This window comes from Taudactylus pleione, unplaced genomic scaffold, assembly GCF_031769625.1.
Source record: "Taudactylus pleione unplaced genomic scaffold, aTauple2 ptg001060l, whole genome shotgun sequence".
In the NCBI taxonomy this organism is placed as follows: Eukaryota; Metazoa; Chordata; class Amphibia; order Anura; family Myobatrachidae; genus Taudactylus; species Taudactylus pleione.
In genome coordinates, this window is record NW_028285461.1 from 3,812,032 (window position 1) to 3,828,676 (window position 16,645).

The following is a 16,645-nucleotide window of genomic DNA, read 5'->3' on the forward strand; positions in this document are numbered from 1 at the left end:
GGTTATTGAGGATGAGGATCCCCCCGTGGCTAAATCCAAATATGCCTTCTTTAAGTATATTAAGGGAGATGCCACTGTATTTCCTCTATGTGGTCAGTTAGTGGACCACTTAGAGGAGGCATGGAAAACTCAGAATAAGCGGTTCCAGCCTCAAAGACACTTGGCCTGTACATACCCCTTTGCGGATAATTACTTCTCCAAATGGGAAACCCCTCCACAGGTGGATTCTCATGTTACACGCCTAGTGAGGAGTGCAACATTACCCATATCCTCCTTGAAGGATGTTACGGATCGCAAGGTGGAAATTTGCCTAAAATCCATTTATTCCCTTGCTGGGGGGCTTCCAGACCGGCTATGGCTGTGTGCTGGGTAGCCAGAGCCATGGAGCCCTGGACTGATAACTTGGAGGCGTCTCTGGACACTGACTCCTCAGCTGAACAGTTGGAGTTAGTGGGCAACCTCAGACACTCGGCCACATACATTAATGAGGCAGCCTTAGATATAGGTCTCATCACTTCCAGAATTTCCTCAGCAGCAGTAGCGGCTCACCACTCCCTGTGGTTGCGCTCTTGGAGAGTGGATGCAGACTCCAAGAAGGGGTCGGAATGCTTGCCTTTTAATGGCCAGGTCCTGTTTAGCCCTGATCTGGACAAAATTGTGGACATGTTGGCAACAGCTAAATCCACGTGTCTGCCCTCAGCCGTAGTCCCATCAGGTTCTGGTACTTTGTCCTTTTGGCCCTATAGGGCCCAGGGCAAATCCAAAGTACAGTCCTTTCCAAGACCATTGGGTGCCAGGAAATCTGCCAAGCCAAAGAAGCAGGCTTGGAGTACAAGATGTCCTCCCAAATCGGATGATAAGCCTTCAGCCTGACGGGACGGGCCTCCCCTTGGGGGACCCCAAAGTGGGAGGCCACCTTCTTCATGTCGCTCGGTGCTGGTATCTGATGGTAACAGACACTTGGGTAAGAGAAGTGGTCTCTCGGGGGCAGGGGTGCCAAGAGGGGGGGAGCGGGTACAGATTACCCAGGCCCGGGCTTCCTGAGGGGCCTGGCGGGGGCCCGGGTCCGATGCCACCCCCCCTCCCTCACAGCAGCTCAGCACACAGCGTGTGCTGAGCTGCAGTTGGAGACTGCTTGTGGCTGCTGAGCAGCAGCCACAGCAGTCTCCTATGCCTGTGCGGGGGAGCGATCACACTGATCGCGCCCCCCCTGGCTTTGCGCCGGGCTGAGGGGGCTCAGAGCGCCCCCATCCCCGGCGCGCATCGCCTCTTAGCGGCGCTGCAAATATTTTTTTTGGCAAGGGGGCGTGGCCACGCCTCCCGAGATTAGGCCACGCCCCCTATTACCTGGGCCCGCTTTGGCTCTTGGCGGCCCTGCTCGGGGGTACGCCCTCTCCTTCCGCCGAAGGCTTCCCAGACAGTTTTTCACCACAGGCCTTCCTTCAGATCAAGACAAGGCCCTGGAACTCCAGAACGTGTTACACTCTTTGCTCCAGGCTGGAGTTATAGTGCCTGTTCCGTTACCCCAGAGGGGAATGGGGTATTACTCCAATCTCTTTCTGGTGCAGAAACCCAATGGGTCTTACCAGCCCATCCTTGACCTCAAGTCCCTCAACAAGTCCTTTAGGGTTCCTCGGTTCAGGATGGAGACCCTACATTCCATTATATTGGTGATGGAGCCTGGGGATTTTATGGTGTCATTGGACATTCAGGATGCCTACCTGCATATCCCCATTATTTCAGCACACCAGCGTTTTTTCAGGTTTCAGTTGGTCAATCAACATTTTCAGTTTCAGGCACTGCCCTTTGGCCTTTCCACAGCGCCTCGAGTGTTTAACAAGGTCATGGCAGTCATGGCAGCTAACCTGCGGATGCAGGGGGTCCGCTTGTTACCTTATCTGGATGACCTTCTGTTATTGGCAGGGTCTCCAGAGATACTTCAGTGCCATCTGCAACTGACAATATCAGTGTTGCAGAATCACGGTTGGTTGATAAACTGGAAGAAGTTCTCCCTTTGTCCCTCACAGAGGATGCTCCATCTCGGTGCCCTGTTGGACTCTCAACAACAGAGGATCTTTGTGACAGAGGTAAAGATCTCTGCATTGCAGGCAAAGGTACGCAGTTGCCTTCAGAGTTGTCAAGTGTCCATTCACTCGATAATGAGGTTACTGGGATCCATGGTGTCGATGTTCGACATGGTGGAGTATGCCCAGTTTCACTCCAGACCTCTGCAGAAATTGATCCTCTCCAGATGGAATGGGTTGCCCCATCGGATACAGACACAGACAATGGTGCTTTCTCCAGAGGTACGTTGGTCTCTGGCCTGGTGGCTGCAGACGGCTCACCTAAACAAGGGACGCCCCTTTTGGATTGCGGACTGGGTCCTTCTGACAATGGACACCAGTCTCCGGGGCTGGGAAGCAGTAACAGGTCCACACTTATTTCAGGGACGGTGGACAACAGCAGAATCTGCGCTTCCAATCAACATATTGGAACTTCGAGCAGTATTCAGAGCTCTTCAGCAGGCAAGACATGTTCTCCACGGAAAACCCGTGCAGGTACAGTCGGACAACGCCGCCACAGTGGTTTACATAAACCGACAAGGAGGAACCCGAAGTCAGGCGGCACTGACGAAGGTGTCCCACATTCTGGCTTGGACGGAGGGCAGTCTCCCAGCCATCTCGGCAGTGTTGATACCAGGAGTGCTCAACTGGGAAGCGGACTTCCTCAGCCGTCAAGACGTGCATCCAGGGGAATGGTCTCTTCACCCGGAGGTGTTTCAACTCCTAGTGAACAGGAGGGGCTTTCCAGAAATAGACCTCATGGCCTCCCGACACAACAAGAAATTGCCTGTGTACGGGTCAAGAACAAGGGATGAGGGTGCTCTTCTGGTAGACTCTCTGTCGGCCCGGTCGACCTTCCAGTTTGCATACCTCTTTCCTCCATTCTCCCTTCTTCCTTGAAGCAACTCAAGCAAGAAGGAGGCACGCTCCTGTTGATAGCTCCATCGTGGCCCAAACGTCACTGGTACTCAGATCTTCGGAGTCTCTTCATTGACACTCCGATGCTGTTGCCTCAATGTCCGGACCTGGATCGTCTGTCTGGCTCTTGAGACAGCCCTCTTAAGGTCCAGGGGTTTTTCTAGCTCTGTGGTTAACACCATGCTCAGAGCTCGGAAGCCTGCTTCTGGAAGAATTTACCACAGAGTGTGGCATAGTTTCTTTGAATGGTGTCGCCCTAGAGACTATGATCCCCAGGTGTTTAGGATATCAAGGGTTTTGGCTTTCCTACTGGCAGGCTTAGACCTTGGTCTTCGCCTTGCTTCCTTGACGGTGCATGTTTCTGCCTGGTCTGTGTGGTTTCAGCGTAGGATTGCTACTCTTCCTGATATCTGCACCTTTATGCAAGGTGTACTTCGCATTCAGCCTCCCTTTGTCCCACCAGTGGCTCCTTGGGATTTGGCTGTGGTCCTGAGGGCTCTCCAAGGACCGCCATTTGAACCCCTGGGCTCAATGGATTTAAAATGGCTTACAGCTAAAACTGTTTTTCTTCTGGCTATTGCTTTGGCCAGAAGGCTGTCAGATTTTGGGGCTCTTTCATGTCGGCCTCCCTTTCTGATTTTTCATAGGGGCAGGGTGGTGCTTCGGACTCGCCCTGGTTTCTTACCTAAGGTGGTATCTAGTTTCCACAATGAGGAAATTATTAATTACCCAGACCTCTCAGCTGGTGAGGCCTCATTGGATGTGATACATGCTCCCAGGATTTATGTTGACTGTACCAATTCATTTCGGAAGTCGGACTTCTTGTTTGTCTTATATAGTTTCCATAAGAAAGGATGGCCTGCCACTAAGCACACTTTGGCAGGATGGATTCACTTTCAGATACCGATTTCTGAGGCTTAAACTTACACTCATGAGGGCCTTCCTGTACCGCCCTCTGTTAAGACTCATTCTACTCGGCCTGTGGGTCCTTCGTGGGCAGCTCGCCGTGGCACCTCTGCTGTTCAGCTTTGCAAGGTGGCCACGTGGTCTTCTGTCCATACCTTTGTGAGGTATTATGCATTTGATACCTTCGCCTGTCAGGATGCTTCCTTCGGGCGGTGAATTCTCCTTCCTGCATAGGAGCATCCCCACCCTTGAAGCATACTGCTTTGGGACATCCCCAAAAGTATCCTGTGGATACCCTATGGACCCTGAAGTACAAAATATGAGATATGGTAAGAACTTACCCTTGTTTTCTCTATTTCTATGAAGTCAATACGGCTCCACAGGACTCCTGCCCTGTCGCACCTGTACTGCAGATGGGCTTTGATCTGGTCACCGTTTTTTCCGTCTCCTTCTGGTGAGAATGTGATTCTTGTGTGTTCCAGACTTTCTTCTCTCTCTTTCTTCTCCTCCTCCAGCCTATAGTTTATTACGTAACTGAGATGCCTTGGCTCGGGGGCGGGGTATAGGAGAGGAACCCCAGTGCATCCTGGGAGGCTGAAAATTTAACTCTGAGGTGCCCGATGTCTGCCGCCATCACCTATACCCCAAGGTATCCTGTGGAACCCTATGGACTTCATAGAAATAGAGATAACAAGGGTAAGTTCTTGCCATATATCATATTATTTACAAGAAGTCCATATCTGCACAACCTACAGAATATATATCTCTCCTGCACAACATAAACATATGACAAATTCAAACATTGCTTTTGGGAGTGTGGCAAAATGAAAACATTTTGATGTAATTTAATCTCATATTTAAATAATACTTTTTCACTTTCCCTCAGACCAGACAGGTTGGCCTGTCTTTTAGCTCATTTTTCTAACTGGGATCTGGGAGGGCGGAAGAAGCAGCTATTACCCTTACTTACACTTTTTATCACCGTGGCAAAAAAGATCATTTAATTTTTTGGGGATACAGTTCTTCACCCTCTCTAGCTGAAGTACAACAGTTATTATATTTTGATAGACGATCAACTGTCCCCGACATTCACTCAGGAGTCTAAAGATTTCACCGGAAATGGGGATTATATATTGACAGCCTAGATAAATCATCACAGACAAAAATATTTGAACTATATGAATCAACTGACTGGTACCTCCTCAGACATTTGCAAAAAGATTAATGACTATGCAGTCTATTTACTAAGCTTTGTTAGGAGATAAAACAGATCGGTATGAAAGACCGCTGGACCTATGTCCGACGGTTCAAATACCGACAGCGGAACATCAGCAGCATCCAAAATCCTGATTGTAAGTATTTTAACTATTACTAACCCTTTCCCCCCCTAACCCTAACCCTCCTTTAGGGGTGCCTAACCCTAACCTCTCCCCCAAATACCTAAATCTAAGCCCCCCTTGTAAGTGCCTAAACTTAACCCCCCCGTCCCCGCACCCTAAACTTAAGACTCCCGGGGGTTTGCCTAATCCTAACCCCCCTTCTCCAATCCTAACCCTCCAGGAGGGGTGCCCAACCCTAAGTCCCCCCCGGAGCCCTAAACCTAACCGTCTCCCCCTGCGGCTGTCCGCGCCCACTGCCCGGCTTACCTTCGTTTGGTATACCGGATGTCGGGCTCCCGACGTAAGGATAATGATAGGCATCGGTATTTCGACGCCTGTCATTAGTCCCCTGTCGGGTTTAGACAGTCAGGAAGCCGGTGGTCGGCATTTCGACTGTCGACATCCCGACTGCATACCGAGATAAAGTGAACGGATGTAAGATACCAGCCAATCAGCTCCTACCTGCCATGTCACAGGCTGTGTTTGAAAAATGACAGGAGCTGATTGGCTGGTACCTTATCTCCATTCACTTTATCGCCTAACAAAGCTTAGTAAATAGACCCCTATGTGATTTACTAGTCACTAAACGCTATATGTCTCACACTGCTATTGTCTACCGTTTCCACCTGAATATTACGTTTTAATATTGAAGCGCTAGTACCTTTTATAACCTCCCAAACTCTTATAGATACCCTGATGTTCCAGGTCTTTTGGCCCCTCCCCCCTATTTGTGTAATATCTGACCTTGTCCTTTCATTATCTCTTTCTATCTTAACCCTCCCTTCCCCATTTCCTTATACTACCCTTATATATCTTCCAGTGATCTCTTGTCTTGTCTCCTGTGTTGTCTTTCCCTCCCCCACTGGTTAATTTTGTTTTTGATTTCCATTTGCCTCATCAATATACTTGGTTGGGAGCAATCTAGTAATTCACGCGCTTTATTGTTCTTTCTTTATCTTTACAATTGATGTCTCATCACTTATCAAGACAGACAGTCCCTTATAACCTCTTAGAATAGATACTCACTTACTATCACAATGTAAACGTTTGGCTCCTTAGCCAAGTTCTTTTCTTGTCTATTGTACAATTATGATAATAATAATAATAATAAAAAAATAAATAAATAAATATATATATATATATATATATATATATATATATAAAAGACCCCCTCCCCCTAGTAGTGCCCCTTATACAGTGCCCCAGTAATGCCCCTTATGCAGTGCCGCCAGTAGTGGTCCTACTATGCAATGACCCCTGTAGTGCCCCTTATACAGTGCCGCCAGTAGTGCCCCTTATACAGTGCCTCCAGTAGTGTCTCTTATACAGTGCCCCCAGTAGTGCCAGTGCCCCAGTAGTGCCCCATATACAGTGCCCCCAGTTGTGGTCCCCCTATGCAGTGCTCCTTATACAGTACCCCAGTAGTGGTCCCCATATGCAGTGCCCCCAGTAGTGCCCCTTATACAATGCCCCCAGGGGTGGTCCCTCCTATGCATTGCCCCTTATACAGTGCCCCAGTAGTAGTCCCCCCTATGCAGTGCCCCCAGTAGTGGTCCCCCCTATGCAGTGCCCCCCTATGTAGTGCCCCTTATATAGAGCCCCCATTAGTAGTCACCCCTATGCAGTGCCCCCACCCCTATGCAGTGCCCCCTCCATCCTCCCGGCCCACTCATGACGTCTCCCCCATCACCCACTGCAGGAGCCAGAAGGCGGAGCTCATGAGTGAGCTCCAGGCCGGCAGTGGGCGCAGCAGCCAATGAGAGTCTGCTGGGTACTCAGAAACCCCCCATGAGTTCACGTATGGGATTGGATGTAGAATCTGCCAGCAGGTATGCAGTAGGATTGTATAAACAGTCTGATCTGTGGTCTGATCTGCCGTGGATTGGACAAGTGTTTATACAGCTCTAGGCCCGATCTACTTCACTCTGCACCTCATCACAAAGCCTCAGTTGTATCACTTAAAAACAATAAAATCTCACACAGAGACACTGCTCATAGAAAAGCAGCACATCACTGCCTCACTGACAAATACACATTTATGACAGAAACATTTCAAAACATGTCAAAATGACTACAGTCCTCACCAAAGATTAACTGCTACTTGAACAGGACTCACTTGAGCAGCCACTTAAGAATCCAGCAGAGCAAACAGTGAGTAGATATGCCAACCATGACCCTGAAGAAGCATTTCCTGCCAGTACAATTCACTGTTCAGTCCATGTTTTCTTTACAAAACAAGCCACTCTTATACCCAGCACGATATCGCGAGCGGCGGGGGTGCCTGCATGGGCAAGTGCATACACACTTGCCGATGCCGGGAGACAGAACGACGGCAGGATACATCGTCAGCGACATGGCGGGTACACACTGGCCGAACATATCGTCTAGTGCAGGCCTGGCCAACCTGTGGCTCTCCAGCTGTTTAAAACTACACATACCAGCAAGCCCTGCCACTGTTTTAGCATTCCCTAATAGCAAAACTGTGGCAGGGCATGCTGGGAATTGCAGTTTCACAACAGCTGGAGAGCCACAGGTTGGCCAGGCCTGGCCTAGTGTGTACCTGGCTTTACAGTGACAGTGCTCATTAATGTTCAACTATTTAAACAGCCTATTCTTAATGTCCAACTATTTTAGTCACTTACGCTGTTATACAGTTAAATGTTTATTCATTAAAAATGCTTCAAATTAAAAAGCCTATTCTGAACGTTTTTTTATCTTCTATTCTGTATCTGTTTCACCCTACAGCATCTCCACATCTAACTATTTTGTCACAACAGGGACCATTTTATAAGATAGATCTACCACTCTTGAGTGTGCAGTCGCGCTTTGATATACGCACGCCTTGGGGGACCGCACTCGGACTGATGCATAGTGAGGGTCACTCATGTCAGACCTGTCTGTTTAACCTACAGTAGACTGTGTTATTTTTTCCTCAAAGTTGCGTCTTAGTTCGCTCATAGGACCTAAATCAGATCCGCACACAATGCCGATATTTACAAAGTATAAGCGATTGTTAGCCATTGCGCAGGCGTACAAACCATACTGCGTACGCGCAGCAACTGTTTTGTGGTCATGTGCGCACAGAGGATTCCATCTCACAGTGAGAGAGCTCTCTGTATGTCTGGAAACACTGTGTTTGTGGCATCTTAGACTAACTCAGAATGCTGATGGCCGCCTGCATTCAATGTTTTTGATGTTTCTAGTTTTGTACGTGAGCAGCGGATGTTAGATGCTTTCATGAGGTGTCGCTGGCTGTTCAGTGTGTATGAACGACCATCATCTGCAGATATATCTGAATAGTGTGTACCCACCTTTAGATACAAACACTGAAGGGCCTATTCATCATAACTAAAAAATCGATGGAGGTAATTAGGTTTAGAGCGCGCATGGAGTTCTACCTAATTACCGGAGGAATTCATCATTCCTCAGCTCCATCAGTATCTATTCCGAAAAGCTGCCATTTTTGCGATGACAGCTTTTCAGGAAATAGATACTTTTCTCTATCTGCCCTACCTTACCGCAGCTGTAATCAGTGCTGCGCATGCGCCGTTACATTCACAAAATTGGCGCATGCGCAGCCTTGCCTACAGCTGCGGTAATTCTGCGTCCCCTCCTCTGCTCACCTCACTGTCCCCCACCTACCTGGCTGCTGCAGCTGCGGACCCCGACCTCCCTTCTGAATAGGAGAACACAGTAAAGTTGAAAAATAAAATAAAAAATATATATATATATATATATAATTGGACTAAGGGGTACACGTGCGCTCCTTCGTGTAGTGTTGTGTGGGTTGTGTGGGGGGAGGACAGATGGAGGAGGGTGGGAGGGATGGCTGGAGGGGAGAGAGATGTAAGTGATGAGGCTAATGGGAGATTTTGTCAGTGGGTGTGTAGGTGAATGAATGATGAGGCAGACATTGTGTGTGGAATCCAAACCTATTTTATTGGGTAAGACACAATGCTTCCCTAGGTGTTTCTGTATTTGGTGTGGAGATTGTCGAAGCTGGATTAGTGGCTGAGACGGAATCAGCGTAAAAATTAGCATGCGTGACATCATCTTGCGAATGGCAGCTAGACTCCATCTTAAGAATAAGAATCTGCAAGACACCATTTTGCGACCAGCGCCATTTTAAGTTACAACTCACTAGCTAAGTACAGATGGTAATGTTTTTGATAATCTACCAAAAACAACTAGAAAAACAGCCTCCTGAGAAAAGTAAATAGAATAGACAATACACCAGAATACTGTGAGTGTTGTACATACAAATTGGGAATCCCTGTATATAGACAAGTATAGTTGTGGCAATTGTAATATAACCCAGACATTGATCTACACAATTGAATTTGTCTGAATCCTAAACAGGTTTTAGTCCCACACCCAGACAGAATGGCCCCGGTTTCACAGCTGGGGGTAACACATTTGCATTGCAGTTTGAAACTGTAAGTAAGGAGTGAGATGTGTGTATGTATGTATGTGTGTGTATATGTATATATGTTAAGTCCATCATAGATAGAATCTCATGCATAAACACTGCACATTACGCACAGTTGCGCTGCTAACATGACGCTCAGTAGCAAATGCACAATATCCTGCATGCGAACGCTGTTTATTAGCTGCATGCGTGCACATCTGCCCCAAATCAGATAAACCTAACTAGCGTCTTTTCCCATATCCCTAATACTTACATAATGCACACTTACACAAAAGGTTCCATAGCTATAAAGTAAAAGATCCAAGTTTTGTTCATTTATTACAAATGCTGTGAAATAAAGACTATTTTGGTATCTAAGGTTTAATACATGATAAGTAAGCCGTGTTTGATATTATACTGATCCGCACTTTATCCACAGCTTTCCGGTATCAACGGTGTGAAGATCGGAACATGCGTTCGCAACTTATGGACCGTAAACACATAAAGAACCAAAATGTATTTTTGTGCATGCAGGGGAAATAGAGGAGGCAACAAGCTGTTAGAGGCTGTTCTGTGTCCATTTGAACCAACCTGTTAAATGCCCTGTAACAAATGCACCCGCACTGGGAACCAATGGGATCAGCAACAAACTCCTCTATTGTGTTGTCTATTTCTGGGGGGGTATAAATATGTGTGCTCTGACCCTGGGTTGCTAGTCTTCTTGCTGATTGAAGGAGGTTATCTTGCTGATGCCGGGATCTGGTCCAGAGCGCTTGCGTATGTATAACTGTACTTGGGTCTGTATAATTTCTTTACGCTAAATTGTACTTAGATCATAGCGTGTAACTGACTGTACTTTTACTTGAATAATACTTTGTGCTTTGGAACCACAGGTTCAAGGTCTGGAGTCTTTATTTACTGTATGACTGCGTACGCAAAATAGCGTCATCCTTAGAGGTTTATAGGAAGGATATTAGAAGGTATAGGCAGGAGTGTATAGAGGTTCAAATCCAGACTCCTTAAGATAGGCAAATGTCTCTGTACAATCCTCGGTTGGGGAGTGAGTGGACCCTTTGAGGGGGCTCCTTTCCATGCGGTCCTTACACCTAGGGAAGCAATGTGTCTTACCCAATAAAATAGGTTTGGATTCCACACACATATTGTCTGCCTCATCATTCATTCACCTACACACACCCACTGACATAATCTCCCATTAGCCTCATCACTTACATCTCTCTCCCCTTCAGCCATCCCTGTCCTCCTCCTTCTGTCCTCCCCCCACGCCACCCACCCAACACTACACGAAGGAGCGCACGTGTACCCCTTAGTCCAATTATCTAACCGGCAGGCCTTGGTACTCCTGCCTCACATTGCTGCACCTAAACACGTCCCAACACAACCCCCCCCACAACCACCCCCCAGACCTAAGACCCTGATACACCATCACTTCACCACCACCTGAAGCGCGGCCCACCACTCATTCTTGTGTATATATATATAATATATATATATATTTTTTTAAACTTTACTGTGTTCTGCCGGGAGAACACAGTCGGAGCAGCAGCCGGAGCCGGAGGAGGGATGAGGGAGTGACGGAGGGACCTGGAGGAGGACCCGCTCACGCCCACCTTAGCGTGACACCATCAAATTCCAAAAAAATACATAATTTTCTGAATTTGATGAATAGCCTAGTTTCTACATCCCCATACTAATGTACTAATGTATGGGGAGTGTGAAAATTAACGCCAAACAGACTTAACCAGGAGATATCAGTGATACCTCCTGTGTTAAGGGTGTTAATGAATACTAAAAAAAGGTAATTAAGGAAAATGTCCTTAAAACCGTATATTTTAGTGTTGACGAATAGGCCCCTGTATCATTTAAGGAAAAGTTTCTCTTGCAATAAATTATCAATTTGTGTAAAAGTTAATTATTGACAGAGTGATGCGACCATACATCTAAACGCTGATTCCCCATTCATGCAGTGTTAACAATCCCAACTCGCTGATTTCATCTATTTTCGGGGTCGGAATCGGGGAATCGAGATTGTGCAACATGTTGGATTGTCTTGATCCTACGATCCCAGCATCGGCAGAGCAGGGAATTGCCCTGATAGAGGCTATATGAATCGGCCCCTTACCACTTACTGGAAAGCCTAACTCTTTTTTTCCTATTGCTATACCCTCTATCGCACTACACTAACATTCTGTATTTAGAATATTAGTGTACACTCTTTCGTTGGTGCACATGTATTTATAGTTTGTTATTTTTATATATGATGGCATAAAAAAGATTTGAGTATCACTGAGCCGGAGTCGTCCCCTGTTACTACGGTTCATACTTTTTCCTACTTCAAGTATTCTGTGCCTGTTAGTTCGAACTCCAATCAGAAATAAATATATTTGCTTTGATGAAAGCCGAAATCCCATAGGTCTCAGAAGGGAGCTTAATAAGAATCATGTTTTTGTCCTTTTCCTTTATATACTATTACATCCCAGCTGCCTCTAATAAGGGTCTGTAAGGGGAGGACTGTTCCTGAGCCCAGGCTGTACTGTCCGTGCAACACAACACTGTTTACTATCTATTAGTAGATTACTGTCTGAGGTAACACTTCTGTAGTCCTCTTAAACCAGTTACAGTGTTCTGCTTTTATACCTAAATTCCAGGTCTAACCCGGAGGTTCGAAAAGGGTTAAAATTGGATCAGACCCGGAATTTAACCGGCGCCGACCCAGGATATTCCCAAGTTGGCGCTGTTTACACCAGAGCTGGGTCTGCAGTGACCCGGCTCTTCCGGCGTCGAAGTGAACACTTGGAGCTATTGTCATCTCCAAGAGCCACAGAAGTGTGCCAATCGGCCGGCATGAGGCGCGCTCCAGGACATTGTGACCCGGATCGCACCGTTTACACTGCAGAGTTTCACGGGTTATTCTCATGTTAAACCCTGCAAGTTACCTGTCCCCTTTTACACCAGGGAGCTACCCAGGGTAACCCTGCAATAACCGGGGTTTTAGCTCTGGTGTAAAATGGGTATAAGACTCTCTTATGGAGGGACTAGTTTCCTAACCAGATTCCCTGTGAACACTGTAAATGGCTAACTGGCCCCTTTAATAAAGCTGTAAGTGGGCAGAATCCACAGCTGTGGGTGTAAGCGGTAAGGGTCCCATTCAACAATGATGCATAACCCCTTGAGCACTTGGTAAAAGGGTTATGTCATCCTTTTTGTATTTAAGAAACAGCTGTAATATACGATTACCGCTGTTTGTCACTACATCACTCTCGCCATCTTCAATTGGCAAGAGTGATGCGGTATAGGATAGTTGTTAAATGGGTCCCTAAGTCTATATTTGTTGTCAGTGAGATCAGCTATTTCGGCTAAAAGATGATTATTCTCGTAGTTCCTGAGAATAGATGTTAACAGAGGTGATGCTGCTGTCTCTTAGCTGATGTAATATAGGAGCTGGGTGTTAGAGGTAACAGAGATGATGCTGCTGTCTCTTAGCTGAGGTAATATAGGAGCTGGGTGTTAGAGGTAACAGAGGTGATGCTGCTCTCTCTTAGCTGATGTAATATAGGAGCTGGGTGTTAGAGGTAACAGAGGTGATGCTGCACTCTCTTAGCTGAGGTAATTATAGGATCTAGGTGTTAGAGGTAACAGAGGAGATGCAGCTGTCTCTTAGCTGAGGTAATATAGGAGCTGGGTGTTAGAGGTAACAGGTGATGCTGCTCTCTCTTAGCTGATGTAATATAGGAGCTGGGTGTTAGAGGTAACAGAGGTGATGCTGCAGTCTCTTAGCTGATGTAATATAGGAGCTGGGTGTTAGAGGTAACAGAGGTGATGCTGCTCTCTTAGCTGAGGTAATATAGGAGCTGGGTGTTAGAGGTAACAGGTGATGTTGCTCTCTTTTACCTGATGTAATATAGGAGCTAGGTGTTAGAGGTAACAGAGGTGATGCTGCTGTCTCTTAGCTGATGTATTATAGGAGCTGGGTGTTAGAGGTAACAGAGGTGATGCTGCGGTCTCTTAGCTGAGGTAATATAGGAGCTGGGTGTTAGAGGTAACAGAGGTGATGCTGCGGTCTCTTAGCTGAGGTAATATAGGAGCTGGGTGTTAGAGGTAACAGAGGTGATGCTGCTGTCTCTTAGCTGAGGTAATATAGGAGCTGGGTGTTAGAGGTAACAGAGGTGATGCTGCTGTCTCTTAGCTGATGTAATATAGGAGCTGGGTGTTAGAGGTAACAGAGGTGATGCTGCTGTCTCTTATCTGATGTAATATAGGAGCTGGGTGTTAGAGGTAACAGAGGTGATGCTGCTCTCTCTTAGCTGATGTAATATAGGAGCTGGGTGTTAGAGGTAACAGAGGTGATGCTGCTGTCTCTTAGATGATGTAATATAGGAGCTGGGTGTTAGAGGTAACAGAGGTGATGCTGTTGTCTCTTAGCTGATGTAATATAGGTGCTGGGTGTTAGAGGTAACAGAGGTGATGCTGCTGTCTCTTAGCTGAGGTAATATAGGAGCTGGGTGTTAGAGGTAACAGAGGTGATGCTGCTGTCTCTTAGCTGAGGTAAAATAGGAGCTGGGTGTTAGAGGTAACAAAGGTGATGCTGCGGTCTCTTAGCTGATGCAATATAGGAGCTGGGTGTTAGAGGTAAGAGGTGATTCTGCTGTCTCTTAGCTTATGTAATATAGGAGCTGGGTGTTAGAGGTAACAGAGGTGATGCTGCAGTCTCTTAGCTGAGGTAATTATAGGATCTAGGTGTTAGAGGTAACAGAGGTGATGCTGCTGTCTCTTAGCTGATGTAATACAGGAGCTGGGTGTTAGAGGTAACAGAGATGATGCTGCTGTCTCTTAGCTGATGTAATACAGGAGCTGGGTGTTATAGGTAACAGAGGTGATGTTGCGGTCTCTTAGCTGAGGTAATTATAGGATCTAGGTGTTAGAGGTAACAGAGGTGATGCTGCTGTCTCTTAGCTGAGGTAATATAGGAGCTGGGTGTTAGAGATAACAGGTGATGTTGCTCTCTCTTAGCTGAGGTAATATAGGAGCTGGGTGTTAGAGGTTACAGAGATGATGCTGCTCTCTTAGCTGATGTAATATAGGAGCTGGGTGTTAGAGGTAACAGAGGTGATGCGGCTGTCTCTTAGCTGAGGTAATATAGGAGCTTGGTGTTAGAGGTAACAGAGGTGATGCTGCTGTCTCTTAGCTGAGGTAATATAGGAGCTGGGTGTTAGAGGTAACAGAGTTGATGCTGTTGTCTCTTAGCTGATGTAATATAGGAGCTGGGTGTTAGAGGTAACAGAGGTGATGCTGCTGTCTCTTATCTGATGTAATATAGGAGCTGGGTGTTAGAGGTAACAGAGGTGATGCTGCTCTCTCTTAGCTGATGTAATATAGGAGCTGGGTGTTAGAGGTAACAGAGGTGATGCTGCAGTCTTAGCTGAGGTAATTATAGGATCTAGGTGTTAGAGGTAACAGAGGTGATGCTGCTGTCTCTTAGCTGATGTAATATAGGAGCTGGGTGTTAGAGGTTACAGAGATGATGCTGCTCTCTTAGCTGATGTAATATAGGAGCTGGGTGTTAGAGGTAACAGAGGTGATGCTGCTGTCTCTTAGCTGAGGTAATATAGGAGCTGGGTGTTAGAGGTAACAGAGGTGATGCTGCGGTCTCTTAGCTGATGTAATATAGGAGCTGGGTGTTAGAGGTAACAGAGGTGATTCTGCTGTCTCTTAGCTTATGTAATATAGGAGCTGGGTGTTAGAGGTAACAGAGGTGATGCTGCTCTCTCTTAGCTGATGTAATATAGAAGCTGGGCGTTAGAGGTAACAGAGGTGATGCTGCCGTCTCTGAGCTGAGGTAAATATAGGATCTAGGTGTTAGAGGTAACAAAGGTGATGCTGCTGTCTCTTAGCTGAGGTAATATAGGAGCTGGGTGTTAGAGGTAACAGGTGATGCTGCTCTCTCTTAGCTGATGTAATATAGGAGCTGGGTGCAAGAGATAACAGAGGTGATGCTGCTGTCTCTTAGCTGAGGTAATATAGGAGCTGGGTGTTAGAGGTACCAGGTGATGCTGCTCTCTCTTAGCTGATGTAATATAGGAGCTGGGTGTTAGAGGTAACAGAGGTGATGCTGCTGTCTCTTAGCTGATGTAATATAGGAGCTGGGTGTTAGAGGTAACAGAGGTGAGGCTGCTGTCTCTTAGCTGATGTAATATAGGAGCTGGGTGTTAGAGGTAACGGAGGTGATGCTGCTCTCTCTTAGCTGAAGTAATATAGGAGCTGGGTGTTAGAGGTAACAGAGGTGATGCTGCGCTCTTTGCTGAGGTAATATAGGAGCTGGGTGTTAGTGGTAACAGAGGTGATGCTGCGGTCTCTTAGCTGAGGTAATATAGGAGCTGGGTGTTAGAGGTAACAGAGGTGATGCTGCGGTCTCTTAGCTGAGGTAATATAGAAGCTGGGTGTTAGAGGTAACAGAGGTGATGCTGCTCTCTCTTAGCTGATGTAATATAGGAGCTGGGTGTTAGAGGTAACAGAGGTGATTCTGCTGTCTCTTAGCTTATGTAATATAGGAGCTGGGTGTTAGAGGTAACAGAGGTGATGCTGCGGTCTCTTAGCAGGGGTAATTATAGGATCTAGGTGTTAGAGGTAACAGAGGTGATGCTGCTGTCTCTTAGCTGATGTAATATAGGAGCTGGGTGTTAGAGGTAACAGAGGTGATGCTGCTCTCTCTTAGCTGATGTAATATAGGAGCTGGGTGTTAGAGGTTTCAGAGGTGATGCTGCGGTCTCTTAGCTGAGGTAATTATAGGATCTAGGTGTTAGAGGTAACAGAGGTGATGCTGCTGTCTCTTAGCTGAGGTAATATAGGAGCTGGGTGTTAGAGGTAACAGGTGATGCTGCTCTCTCTTAGCTGATGTAATATAGGAGCTGGGTGTTAGAGGTAGCAGAGGTGATGCTGCTCTCTCTTAGCTGATG